The sequence below is a fragment of the Electrophorus electricus genome, chromosome 22 (genome assembly GCF_013358815.1).
Source record: "Electrophorus electricus isolate fEleEle1 chromosome 22, fEleEle1.pri, whole genome shotgun sequence".
Taxonomy (NCBI): Eukaryota; Metazoa; Chordata; class Actinopteri; order Gymnotiformes; family Gymnotidae; genus Electrophorus; species Electrophorus electricus.
Genome location: NC_049556.1, coordinates 701,046 through 716,396, shown reverse-complemented (window position 1 = coordinate 716,396; position 15,351 = coordinate 701,046). Strand labels below are relative to the sequence as shown.

The following is a 15,351-nucleotide window of genomic DNA, read 5'->3' as shown; positions in this document are numbered from 1 at the left end:
TATGATAAGACAATAATAATAACACGTGATGTATAATTTCTGTTTCTAAGGTCTGTCTCCTCCAGTCTCTCTGATCATCAGTCCCAGCAGAACTCAACACTTTAGAGGTGACTCTCTCTCACTGAGCTGTAAGGGACAGAGTGACTCTACTGGATGGAGAGTGAGAGGATACACACACAGTGGGAGGGTGTCAGATTGTTCATCATTCAGGGGATCAGTTACAGGATCTAGATGCACCATCGGATACCTCTACACATCCCACACTGGAGTGTACTGGTGTCAGTCTGAATCTGGAGGGAGCAGCAATCCTGTTAACATCACAGTGCACAGTGAGTCTACATGTATGCACTCGCTAGTTAAGGAGAAAAGGAAATGTTTGATAACAGGATATTATAGTTCACAATATATAGAACTATCAGTTACTGGCTAAGAAAACTGTTAACTAGAGTTAATAAGAAAAGCTGTTTAACATCTTCTCAGTGTGTGTGGGTGTGTGTGTGTGTGTGTGTGTGTGTGTGTGTGCGTGCGTGCATGTGTGCGTGTGTGTGTGTGCGTGCATGCGTGTGTGTGAGTGTGTGTGTGTGTGTGTGTGTGTGTATGAGAAAGACATTAGTTTGCTTTCCAATAATTGGGTGATTGTGTATGAGGTCAGAATTTAAAGATTTCACATCTTTATTATTCCACTAATTTAACCAGAGCTTCAAATTTAACCAGAGCTTCAAATGTATGTTCGCAAGAAAATCATTTTATAATTCTGAATCTTGGAGCAGTAATCCTGTGAACATCACAGTGCAGGGTGAGACTCCATGTAGTGAATTTATGCTTGTACTGAGTTTACTGTAAACACCATGAACACCATGTCCTGTCCCTGACTGAACTCTCTTCAGTTTATATATTTGTATTTTCATATGCATTGGAGTATTTGAGACTATGGATATACATTACTTACATTTAGTCATTCAAGCCATGTAACGTAACTGTTAGCCATCATTTTCTAAGAGACAGAATAGATGTTTTCTATATATTCTATCCACAGCAGAAATAGAAAATCAAATTACAGTAACCCAAGTACTCAAGGAAACATCCCCATCTTGTGGTGTGAATCAGTATTTACATAAATGTAACATAAAGCGTTCACATGGAATCCAGTTACATTAATTAAGGATTAAATTTATATGTAATACACTCATTTATTATAAAAAAAAATAAAATGCTATTACATTGCTGTATATATTGTAGATAACTGGTTCAAGTGGCGTTGTATCTGTTTGTGAACATAAAGAGGTGAACATGAAAGCAGAATTTAAGTACTGTGTGATTTCTACAATGGAACCTGAGCTGGTTCAGACTGTGCAGTCTAATTGGACACAAATATTGAGTAGAGAAACTCTCAGACTCACATGTGAATGAGCAGGACTGTAATCCTGACCCCAACCCCATCTCAAAGTCCAGCAAAAATCCAGTAACAATGTTAACAGCATGTGTATAACAGCTTGTTGAGTATGCTAAGATGGTATGTATTATACCTGTTACATGTTCAGAATCTTAGTCATTTCATAGATATCTCTGTGCACTCTGCCATTGCATATCTTGAACTGTGTGTTTCATCTCCATCAGCAGTTAAACCTACACCTGAACTCACATCAAGCCTTAAAGGAGCTGCACTGGTCGGAAACCCAATGACTCTGCACTGTAAGCTGGACCAGTCTGCTAGATGGAGCTTTTACTGGTCCAGACACACACAGAACCCTGAGAATGAGACCAACACTGCAGCAAACTCCTACAACATCAGTTCAGTGGCGCCCTCTGATGGAGGCCAGTACTGGTGCAGAGCTGGCAGAGGAAACCCAGTCTACTACACAAACTACAGTGATGCACTCTGGGTAAACGTTACTGGTGAGGAACAGTTTACAGTGTATAACTACTTTAGAAATTAAATCTATCAGTTAGATATTCAACAATATCAGTACTTGTCAACCCTCAGTAAAAGTTGGCAAAATATTAGATTACAAGTGTCACTACATGTACTGCGGAGTCTTGGACATGTGCACAGATTGGCCACTAGAGGGCAGCAGTCAATTACATTTTAGTAGAAATATGATGAAGCAGCTCACAAAATGTTTGATTTCCTGAATAACAGGAAGCTGTCGTATCTGCTACAGGACATGATTTATTTGTTCCTGAATTAATGGATTTATTCAACATTAAAACATGTACAGGACCAGACCGCAGTGACTTGTGTGAAAGATTTAGATTTGGTTATGTATACTAGTGAGTAACAGTTTACAGTGTATAATTATAGAAAACATTGTGTTGGTTATCTGTGTGATAGATTTAGGTCTGTACAGTAACTGTGGCTGTACATGGTAAGATCACAGTCATTTCATGAGTTTAACATCTATTTTACTCATTTAAACTCTTTATAGAGAGTAGCAGAACACACTCAGTCCACATGTATTGTGTTTACTTGTTACGGGTAAAAAATATACTGTAACTGTACTTTTATTCCAGTAATACTGCATGGTATTATAGCTGTGAAATGCAAACTTACTACATTTCTTGTTAATATCATTATCAACTTATAATGGATCTTAAAAAATAATACACAATGTTTTGGCACCCCTGATTTAAAAGCATTTGTTTCCCCCCTGCACTACAAGACCTGATCTCACTAATAGCGCCCCCTTCTGTGTTGAAGAAGAGAGTACACAGTGACCTCACATAGTCTGGAGCAGAGAGACGTGTACTTCTCAGTAACCAGCAGCCAGTGTTCAGTTTTAGTAGGTTTTATAAGATTCCAACACATGATCTTATTGAGAGGTGAACATAAAAGCAGAATTTAAATACTGTGTGATTTCTACAATGGAGCCTGAGCTGATTCTGACTGTGCAGTCTAATTGGACACAAATATTGAGTAGAGAAACCATCACACTCACATGTGAATGAGCAGGACTGTAATCCTGACCCCAACCCCTTCTCAAAGTCCAGTTAAAATCCAGTTACAGAATGTTAACAGCATGTCTATAACAGCTTGTTGAGTATGCTAAGATGGTATGTATTATACCTGTTACATGTTCAGTGACTTCTCAGGTTAACATCTACAGATATGAACTTGGACGCCCAAATAAAGTGAAAAACAACTGAATTCATCAGATTATAAACAAATCCGATATAAACAGTTAATTAAAAGTCTGTTGATTAATCTACTGCTTCACTACTGCTACACCATGTTACGGAGAGTCTATTGTTTTTATTTTAAAATATTTAAAATACTTAAATACTTAATCTAGTTTTAATTTGAGAATATTAGTCATTTCTAACAGATATCTCTATGCACTCTGCTATTGCATGTCCTGAACTGTGTGTTTCATCTCCATCTGAGTTGATATAATTATTCCTGACTGGATATTTTACTATATGAATCGATATTATTCAGTCATGAAAGTGTTAAGCTCCCATCGTTGTTGTGTGATTCCCTTTTCTAGAAAACCTGCTCCTACAAACTCTTTGGATTTGCTGCTCAGTTTAGTTTTAACTGTAGCAGAGCAAATATGCAGCAGCACATAAATAACTCCTCTCACTCACACACAGCCTTTTATTATTACCCAGTTAAAATAAACAATGCAACAGGTTCTGTGTAGTGTTGATATTATAATTTTTGTAAAGTGGTTGTGTGGCTACCACATGAATAAATGAATTAATTAAGTTATACGGCTTGTTTGCAATGAGTGTCACTTTTCTTTGGTTTATATTTTTATTTTAGTTTAATTGTATTTTTTATCATTCCATTCCATTATGTTCACTTCCATGTTTCGTCATTTCACTTCTCATTTGTAGCTGTTCGTGTTTTTCATCTGTTTAAAATAAACATCTTTGTTCACACGGCTCACGTCGGTATCCCATCACTCACCCTCAACACTCCGCAGAGTCACAGAAGCACTGTAGCTCTTCAGCTGTGATTAATTTTGTGTGTGTGTGTGTGTGTGTGTGTGTGTGTGTGTGTGTGTGATCAGCTCTGTCCCATTCAGAAGCTCCACTCTCCATCCTCAGTCTGCTCAGTAGTCTACTGGCAGTCTCTCCATATCTGCTAGTGTCCATCGTGCTGGGGGTCAAATGCTACAGAGCTCACGGTAAGAACTCTTCCTCTTAGACACACATTACACACACTGGAAGAACCAAACTTACATTTGTTTGAATCTGAAAGCGCATCGTAAGGTTGGTCTTTCTTCTCTGTGTTTTTATGACTTTCACCACTCTGTCATGACTCTTAATACTGCTAAGACAAGCAGGACACATGACAGTAAAGTGTCTGTTATGTGTTATCCATAAAAATCATGGTTTATAAAAGCAGCACATGGTCATGAAACCAGTAGTTAAAAACAAGAGTGAAGAGAACAATGACTGGAACCAGAAAATGTTACTTTAGGCAAGACAGCAAATACTAAAAGAAACATGAGTGTAAATACACACACTAACTAGAGCCAAACAACACACAGTCACGACAGAGCAGAGAGATGAATGAAAACAAAACAGTGCAGGTTACCATGGGAACCGCAACCACCAACAACTTAAAGGTTTTATACATAGTTTATACTTTTGGAAACAGACATTAAAACTATTTTATATGCTGGTTTAATAAAATCCTGATTTTCTCCCCACAATCATTGAAACTGTCGACATGTGTAACGCACGGTGGGCGAGGGGCAGGACGCACAGACTCCCGTGCCGTGGACGGAAAGCGGCGCTCACACGTATTACAAACGATGATCATGAACATGAAACGACTGACATTAAACAAACACGATGAATACGCTTTCACAATGACACAAAAACATCAACACGTTACATCAACAATGACCAACACTCTACACACTTCGACACGGGTTTAAGTACATACAAACAAACAAGGTGCAGGTGTGCGCAGGCGTGTGCAGGTGTGCGCAGGCATTTGCAGGCGTGTGCAGGTGTGTGCAGGTGTGTGTAGGCGTGTGCAGGTGTGTGCAGGCGTGTGCAGGTGTGTGCAGGTGTGTGCAGGCGTGTGCATTTGTGTGTAGGCGTGTGCAGGCGTGTGCAGGTGTGTGCAGGCGTGTGCAGGCATGTGCATTTGTGTGCAGGTGTGTGCAGGTGTGGGCAGGCGTGTGCATTTGTGTGCAGGTGTGGGCAGGCGTGTGCATTTGTGTGCAGGTGTGGGCAGGCGTGTGCATTTGTGTGCAGGCGTGGCCACAAACAGATCCTCCCACTACACGTGGTCCAACCACGGGACTCGCGGGAGGCGAGCGTTCCGTGACAACATGTTGCTTGCACAGGAGACAAAACACTTTCTCTGAACTACAAGACCAAGACAGCAATAAAAGTTTATTAAATGATAATCCAATAACACCAGGGAAGTTTTCTAACACGTACACTGTGAATTCTGTGTTTAATGTTTTTTCTACAGTTCTGACTAAAAACAGAAGCCAGAATGCAGTCTCAGAGGAGTGAGAATCTAAAGGAAAATACTGAAGATGGAAGGACATTGTTCTGTTTGCTTGAAGTCATTTCACATGTGAGACTGAATGTTTGAACTCTGCTAACTTACTTCCAGCTGACCACCAGTTTATATGAAGCATCGTGCAGTAATGTTTTCACTTTTAAGCACATTACTATTGTGTGTGTCATTTCTTCCAATGTTAGAATATTCTCCTTTATTTTAATGATCTTTTACTTTGTTGGACTGTTTTACTTCTATGTTCTAGTTAAATAAATAAAAATTTAATACATTGTCTTCATTATCATTGCACTGATGTCAGATGAGATATTCAGCAGCCAAAGAAACACTGTCTCAGTGTATTTCATAACAGACTTTAGATTTCAAGTAATCAACAACTAGACCACAGATTAGTGTTTTACACATTATGTCACACTGACTCTCCGCAGCTTTAATGTGAAACTGATCACTGGGTAGTGAAGTCACTACAAAGCTCATAATAGCTTGGACTTACCTGAGACAGCTCATCAGTTGATTGTTAGAATGAACACCAGCAGCCACACCAGCTCTGTGAGGGTAAGATCACTCACCCCTGCTGTAGGATGTAGTGGCACTGATGCTCAGATGCATCATCCCAGCACAGTAAATTCAGGAGGAACTGGGGTGGTATATTAGACAGCCAGTGAACAGTCAGGTCTTTATGTCCATGTGTTGGAAGCAGGGAAAATTAGCAAACGTAAGGATCTGAGAGACTTAAACAAGGAAAAACTGTGATGACTAGACAGCTGGGTAGAGGGAACATCTCCAAAAGGGGAAGTTCCAACACACCTGCTCCAGTATTCACACAATAGGTGTGTGTGATTAGCAGAACTAACATCTGCTGAGCTGTAGATCTCCAGGAGGTCGAAATATTATAATATACAAAGAACATCCTTTACCTCCTTTTGTATAATCTAAAAGAATGCATTAAATATCCACAACTAATATTCACTGCTAAATCAAGAAAAATCTTTTCATTTTCTGCCTACAACTGTCCTATTTTTGGCTTGGATACTTTTGAAGCTTCTATCATCTAGGACTACAGGCTCCTTTATGTCCACTATAGACTCTCCCAACGTGTTGCACTGTGATGGGGCGTTTACCAACCTGTGCTAATACAAACAGCACCACCCGAACTGGACTTGGACCCAAATAGTCAAAGAGCACAACCTTTAGAGCTTTTCTTTAAAGACCCTCTAGAGGAGTTAATAAGAATAGCACATGGACACACACAACCATCACGTCTTTATTACTCCATAGAAATTGTCTCAACATGTCTACACAGTATTCATATAGTATAGTTAAATGTTTCATACTGTGGTCTGATAACTGTTACTTGTGATGTGATGTCTTGCAGAACAGCACAGGTAGATTGAATGTGGCAGGAGGGTGTGTGTATTTGTGTGTTTGTGTGGGTGTGTGTGTGTGTGTGTGTGTGTGTGTGTTCAGGGTCTGCAGCGCTGGATAAAGCGTGGGTAGAGGCACATGTCGCGGATGTGGTTACAGTTGAGTAGCCAGGTGAGGAAGCGCTCCAGACCTAGACCATAACCTCCATGTGGACACGTCCCGTACTTCCTCTGAAAAACACGCCCACCAGTAACAACATTACACAGACACCCATGCCCACCAGTGACACGTTAGACAGATACACAAACCCGCCAGTGACACGTTACACAGATACACACACCCGCCAGTGACACGTTATACAGACACACACGCCCATCAGTAACAATGCACACACCTGATCAGTGTACCAGTGGTAGGGGGTGGGGCTACGCCTGCACACACCTGGTCAGTGTACTAGTAGTAGGGGGTGGGGCTACACCTGCACATATCTGATCGGTGTACCAGTGGTAGGGGGTGGCGCTACACCTGCACACACCTGGTCAGTGTACTAGTAGTAGAGGGTGGGTCTACGCCTGTAAATACCTAGTCAGTGTACCAGTAGTAGTGGGTGGGGCTACACCTGCACATACCTGATCAGTGTACCAGTAGTAGGCGGTGGGGCTACGCCTGCACATAACTGATCAGTGTACAAGTAGTAGGGGGTGGGGCTACACCTGCACATACCTGATCAGTGTACCAGTGGTAGGGGGTGGGGCTACACCTGCACATACCTGATCAGTGTACCAGTAGTAGGGGGTGGGGCTACGCCTGCACAAACCTGATCAGTGTACCAGTAGTAGGGGGTGGGGCTACGCCTGTAAATACCTAGTCAGTGTACCAGTAGTAGGGGGTGGGGCTACACCTGCACACACCTGGTCAGTGTACCAGTAGTAGGAGGTGGGGCTACACCTGCACACACCTGGTCAGTGTACCAGTAGTAGGGGGTGGGGCTACACCTGCACATACCTGATCAGTGTACCAGTAGTAGGGGGTGGGGCTACACCTGCACATACCTGATCAGTGTACTAGTAGTAGGAGGTGGGGCTACACCTGCACACACCTGGTCAGTGTACCAGTAGTAGGGGGTGGGCCTACGGCTGCACACACCTGATCAGTGTACCAGTGGTAGGGGGTGGCACTACACCTGCACACACCTGGTCAGTGTACTAGTAGTAGAGGGTGGGGCTACACCTGCACATACCTGATCAGTGTACCAGTGGTAGGGGGTGGGGCTACACCTGCACATACCTGATCAGTGTACCAGTAGTAGGGGGTGGGGCTACGCCTGTACATACCTGATCAGTGTACCAGTAGTAGGGGGTGGGGCTACGCCTGCACAAACCTGATCAGTGTACCAGTAGTAGGGGGTGGGGCTACACCTGCACATACCTGATCAGTGTACTAGTAGTAGGAGGTGGGGCTACACCTGCACACACCTGGTCAGTGTACCAGTAGTAGGGGGTGGGCCTACGGCTGCACATACCTGGTCAGTGTACCAGTAGTAGGGGGTGGGGTCAATGCCTTCTCTCTTGTAACCCTCCAGGAGCTCCTCAGCGTCCCAGATATGCATGGAGCCCCCCACGATCTCACCAACATTGGGCATCAGCACATCAACCTACACACACACACACACACACACAACACACACACACACACACACACACACACACACACACACACACACAAAATTAGAGAGAGACAGAGAGTGCTTTCTCATAACTGGAATGTTGAAAATAAGGGTGCTATTAATCACATGACATCACAAGCCATTCAGATACGTGAGAGTGATTCAGCTCTACTGAACTCAGCATCATGAGAAGATGAATGTTGACCTGTCGCAGCCCCAACTAAACCCCCAGTCACACCCTGGACTAAACCCTTCTGCTCAGTCTCACACCAGGACAGCTGTGTGTGTCTGTTTTAGCCCAGCTGTGGATTTCTGTTCACACAGCTGATCAGTGCAGCGGGGAAAGATGCTCCGTCTTACGGACCGACTCGGTGAGGCGGTGGTCATCAGGGCAACGCTGCATGTAGAAGGACTTGATCTCAGCGGCGAAACGGCACAACAGGATGGTCTCGTTAATGGTGTCCATCATGAGCCTCTCAGGGGCTTCTGGGATATCCTACAGGTCATGAAACACACACAGAAGGGGGAGAAAACAGAATTATTTAAAAACGCATGAACGATCACTAGTTGTAATTTTGTTCAACTACACAATAATCTACGGCTACACCAGACTGGCAGTCAACACAAAAACAGACGCTTGTATCAGTATTCACAAGGCATTCTGTCCCAGTGGGGACAGGTTCACATAATGGGGCATTCTACCCCAGTGGGGGCAGGTTAAGGGTATGAACCTCCCCAAACTCGTAGTGGGTCCCATCGTCCTCCCGGATGCCGTGCCCCTTCAGCCAGTCGATGGCCTCCGTGTAGTTCATTCTCTTAAACGGCCTCGTCGGGGGCTTGAAGTTCTGCAACACAACGGGTCCCGTCAGGGTCCGCTCTGAACAGACCGGTAAATCTGTGTGTGTGTGTAAATCTGCCTGCTGTAGATCACCCTGGAGTTTAAACCTGCATGAGTTCATTTGGTAGTGAAGAATCATGTAGGAAGAGGTCAGAGGTCGTACAGGGTTGAGGTCGTAGAGCAGGGGGGTGATGGGGGAATTGAGAACGCGGTCCACCACTGCACAAACCAGGTCCTCGAACGAAAATGAGCACAAACCATGCGCGGGGATGCAGGTCTCCAGGTAGAGCTAGGACGACTGGGTGAGGTACGCCTGCTCACCAAAGTAGTTCAGGCTGAAGAGGGTGGAGCCGCCCTCCACCTGTGTCTGCACCAGCGTGGGCGGGGTGATCTGCACACCAGACGGCCAGTCGGTCAGTCAGCGGCCACTGCACAAAATATCACCGCCATCACACTTCTATTTCATTTTTGTTGTTTTATTTCTGTGTGCCCACCGTGCTGAGGAACACAGCTGCCTACCCTGATGTGGGTTATAACGAGGGTCTACAATGTGGCTACAACGCGGGTCTACAACGTGTTTATAATGAGGGTCGACAACGAATGTCTTCAGTATGTCAGCAGCGTGGTCACAGCACTGCACAGGTTAGTCTCTCTACCAACCTCCACTCTGGGTCAGACCTCGTGGGTTAGCGTCTGTTACGGCGCTGACCTCATAGTAGCCACGGCTGAAGAAGCGATCCCTGAAGCACTGCGTCAGGGTGGAGCGCACACGCAGGATCTTGGAGACGTTCTCGCCATGGATCATCATGTGCCTGTTGTTCAGCTGCACGTCCACGTCAGACTCCTCGTTCACCAGGTTGTCAGCGCCCCCTGCTGGAGCCAGGCCGATCAGCTCCCAGAAATCACAGTGCAGCTCATGCCCTCCAGGGGCCTACAGAGGAAGCAGAAACAGCACTGCAGTATGAGACCTGTGTCCTGCTCTCTCACACACACACACATTACTACTGGTGCGACTCTTCGTCGTAACCGGCCTAACCCATTACATAAACATGTCGATTTGCATAATGTGCGCCCAGTTTAGATTCCCCCAGACATCAAGCACCAGCTAAAACCTACTCCTACGCTCGCGTACGGTGTGGGAATGTTTTACAGACACCCAATAGCAGTGCTCCGTGAGAAACGTCTCATCACAGCAGCACAACTATGAACGAACACTTGAAACAAAAGCATCACAGAATAAATTTAAGACTCCAGCAAGACGGCCTCATTAATCCAGCAAGACCGCCGCAGTAATCCAGTTTACTTTTTGTTGTATGGCCTGTTAACACAGCTAGCTGTGAGAAGCAGAGGAGAGCTCTGGCTTACAGTCTGGGGATCTGGTAGGCTGGGGTTGTTCTCAATAACAATCTTCTTGGCATCCTCCAGATTCTTCTCCTCTCTGCACCTTCTGCCTGAGCACACGACACACACCGCTAGCAACACACACGTGCTGACTTGTTGATTACACGTGTGGCACGGGTTCTCCTTGGCAGACACCTCCTTCATGTCTTTAGCATCAGTCTTCTGCTGCTCCCTGTGGAAGAGCTTTTTCGTATTCTTCATCTGGGTTTTGGAGATCACAGCCCACCGCTGACATGCAAACACAGAGAGAGAGAGAGAGAGAGAGAGAGAGAGAGAGAGAGAGAGAGAGAGAGAGAGAGTGAGTGTGAGACTGATCATGGAAACAGACTTGGTCTGATGGAACTACCATGTCAAGGACAGCTTGTGAACAAACTTCATTTCCGGCTCAGTCAACAAACAAAAGCCCCAGACTCACCTCTCCATCTTTCTGGGCATCCACGTAGATAGTTGGCCATGGTTCTTTACCAGCAAACAGCAGAGCCTGCAACACAGTGTGGACAAAATAATCATCCTTACTCAACTTTACAACCTGCAGAGCTCAAAGGACACAAACGCTGCAAATCAAACCAATGACACCATATTAGTCTGGTTATTTTACAGGAATGCTGAATCAAATGTCCATTAAGAAGATTTTAGGGGGTCCTCAGAAAGATAAGGAAGATTAAGCAGGCTCACCTTTAAGGGAGTTTTGAACGGCTTGTGTTCCGTCCCATCTCCGCTCTCATCACTGCCATGTTTATCAGACACGTACACCTCCCCTGTCACACAGTCCATAAACCAGGACTCAGGACGAGTGCATTTGCTCAGTGCATCCGTCATGAAAAGCCTCAGACAAGCCAGCTAGCAGCTGCCAAGAAAATCCACTCTGGCGTTTTCTGCTGAAGTTCACCCCGGAATCTGCCGCCCATGTGTTTGTCATCCGTATGGCTGGGAAGCTAGCTAGCTAACAACATAGCTACGTTTAGTTAACTCAAGACATTTCACCAGAGAACACATCAGCTGAAGCGAAACTACCTGTCTGATCTGTGATCAGCCGTCATCTCTCAAAACACACGGCGAAATGAGACCCTAGCTGAAGGAGAACCAACGATAACGCTAATGCTAATGCTAATGCTAACGCAAGTCTTAGTCGAGCTGATGCACCACTCCAGCCGTGATTTCGCGACTGCAGGCGTCACACTTACTAGTCATCTATAATGGGTTTACTTAACTATAGAGGGATAAACCGGTTTATGTGAGATGAGATTATAGTTTCATGTGTATATCTCCAAACTTTCCTCTGTTACGTTAACCACTAACTAAAGTTTAATGTTGCAATGGGCAGACATTTTGTTCAAAAAGCAGCCTCACAAACCACTTAGACTCCAGTCACCTACAGATGACTGTCCTGGTTATTAACTTTAAACAAAACATTTATAACCAAGAAAAAAATTAAAAATAAATAAGAAAGCCATACGCCACATTCAGTCACACATACGAGCCATACAGCCACCTGCCTATTAAAAGTGTTTGTAGTGTACTGGCCTGTTTTTGCGTCTACTACCCTGACTGGTAGTTAGCTAGGCTAGGCTCGGCGAATAAACAGCCAGCTAACATTATTTTAAAGGGTCTTTGTTGTTGTTGTTTTTTTAACAGTAATGTTTTAACATTAATTAAAAATGACCCTTTTGTTAATAATTTATTGATTGATACTTGTTAACGTAACAAACGTTGGCGTTAACTAGCTAGCCTAGTCAGTAATGTTACTGCATTCTCACCAGCATCAGTGACCTGCAGGTCCACCATGACCAGTGAACAGGAAAGTAGCGCTGCTATTAAAAGACAAATCTCAGCTGAGTCCATACTCTCTCTGCTGGACAACTCTCAGCTGAGTCCATACTCTCTCTGCTGGACAACTCTCAGATGAGTCCACACTGTTTCTGCTGGACAACTCTCAGATGAGTCCACACTGTCTCTGTTGGACAACTCTCAGATGAGTCCACACTGTCTCTGCTGGACAACAAACCGCTCAGTCCAAACACCAACCGTTACGCACGCGCCTGTGCTGAGAGTCGGACGGCCGTTTACTCTTATGCAAAGCCAAAGTGGTCAAAATTCGCCTCAAACCAAACGAGTTTTATTTGTAAAACGGAGAAAAAAAGCAAACCAGGGGTAGCCTAGGATGATATTGTCATGTGATAGGGGCATGCGAAAAAACTGAATGGTTTCAGAATGAAACAACCCTATCTGGAATACCACGGGAACTGTCTGAAGGGGAACTAAACCCTTCCCAATGCGCTGGCCGTTTAGGGAATGTGCATGCAATGGTGAGTCCACGGCTATGGTGGCTATATGCAACCTATCAATTATTCATGAGTCTATGAAGTTTCCGGCAACACCAGAGATGACGAGGGCAGTAAAGGCTTCTGAACTCCCTCCCCATGATACTAGTGAAGGTTAGGTAAGCTGGTTATGTCTAGAAAATATTGTTGAGGAAATCCTGTCAGAGTTATGGCTTTTCTCCTTTTGGGTCGTCTTGGACACTGCACGCAAAAATGGCCCTCGCCGCCACAGTAGAGGCAGAGACCAAGGGAGATACGTTATCTTTGTTCGTCCGCTGATAAGCTAGAGCAGTCCACCTGCGTGTGCGTTGCCTCCTCTGCGTGTGCATGGTTCAGGAATGCCTGCATCGGTAATTCTCTCTCATGCACCATTCGAATGTCATGGCCAGGACGGTGGGTGCGTTGCAGATTATCAATGGTAATGGTCAACTGAATGACACTCTAAAGGAGCATGTACTATTCCACTGGCTATTTTGAAAAACTCCTGTGATTCCATCCACAGCATGAATTCAGTGCACAAATCTGACAGACCCAGGTTCATGGGTACGGGTGATGAGTTGTGCATTGTGCATACTTCCTGCACCTGGATTTGGGGCGGCTTCTGTAGTCGAACCCATATTAATGCCACTAGCCCTGCACAACTACCGCATGGTGCAGCTTGTGTAAAATGAACAACACATGAAACATCCTCGTCGTCATAAATGTTATATAAAAAAACCAGGCCGTCCGGTTTCATTTACTTGATTTATTAACATGTAGGAACCATCATTTTATGGCCAGCTCTTTTCCAAATCTCCCCCTTTTCTAAACCTCACGATAACATAACTATACTACATCTGCAGTGTATATTAAGATTTTAACAGACCAAATGGATAAAAATACCTCAATAAACAAAAAGGAAGGTGACGAGAAATAAGATTGTGTGGGTCATATCCTTATTATCCCTTTTATTGTTCTAATATAAAAAAAACCTCCATCCTCTTACCAAATGAATATGTCCTAGTAGCAGAGAGATGCTGCACACACAACTCCACTGGATTCTTTTTCAGAGCTTCATGTTATCAGCAGAAATGGGGAGATGGAGAACAACAGTTGTACAGTCCTGGAACGGCTCAAAAACACTTTTATTTTCTCCCATTAATACTGCATGACTATTTAACAATTAATCCCATACAAGAGTCTCAGAAACAGATTCACAAATTCAGCAGATTAGTGAATCAGTGTCATGATCCCATCACTGCATTCACCTGCTTTCTGTTTTCATTTCCATCCTGGTTTTCATCTCCATGTGATTCCTTGTTTTGGTTTAGTTTTCTGTCCTTCATTAGTTTCCCCTGTTCCTCGTTTCGACCTCGTTAGGTCGTGTTTTTAAACCCAGTGTGTTCCTCAGTGTCTTGCTGGTTGTTGGTCTAGCCGTTTGTACTAAGATGTTGTCTGAGCTCTTCTCTTGTTTCACGTTTATTCAGTCAGTGTTCTTGGTTCTGCCTTGTCTGTGTATCTGTACCCTGTTTTCTCTTTGTTTGTCTGTTGATTTATTTTCCTAATTTTCGTGTGTTGCATTCTGTTTAATATATTTCCTGGATCTGTTCGTATCGGTGCTGTGACCTTGGACTGTCTTAACGCCCCAGATTCTGGATTTGCCCTTAATAAATCTCGCTCTTCTCAGCGGCTGCATCCAGCTCTCTATCGCTCCACGTTACACAGTGTGTGTTCATTCTTCATAAACCTTCTAAAGACTTAGAGAATGCTGCACAGGATGTCCATAAGCAACAGACACTGTGGAACTGTGAAACAGCAGGAGTGAATCTGCTCATACCACAGCACACACCACTGCCCACAGAAACATAAATCACTGACACCCCCTTGTGTTCACAACCTTCAGCACTCTAAAGTTCTCTAAAGTTGTTTTATCGTGAAAGATTCATTTATTTCCCTTTTGTTTAATTAGGACATTTGTGAAAACAGCAGTTTCCCCACTCCTTGTGAACCTGTTATGACCCTGTCTAGGTGGTGAGGTCGCAACAGTAATGTGATAAGAATGGTAGCAGGATGGTATGTGGAATGACTAATCAGTGGACTGGCCTGGTAGATGAGGTGAAACTTGTGTATTGAATGGTGAACACACACACACGTGTGAGTGTGTGTGTGTGTATGTATATGTGTATGTGTATATATATATATATATATATATATATATATATATATATATATATATATATATATATATATATATATATATACATACACATACATATATATATACACATACACT

At 43.9% G+C, this 15,351-nt stretch overlaps 1 pseudogene; it reads right to left on the bottom strand.

Moving 5' to 3' along the window:
- Positions 1-6,951: 6,951 nt before the first annotated feature.
- Positions 6,952-11,577, bottom strand: LOC118240642 (annotated as a pseudogene).
- Positions 11,578-15,351: the final 3,774 nt, after the last annotated feature.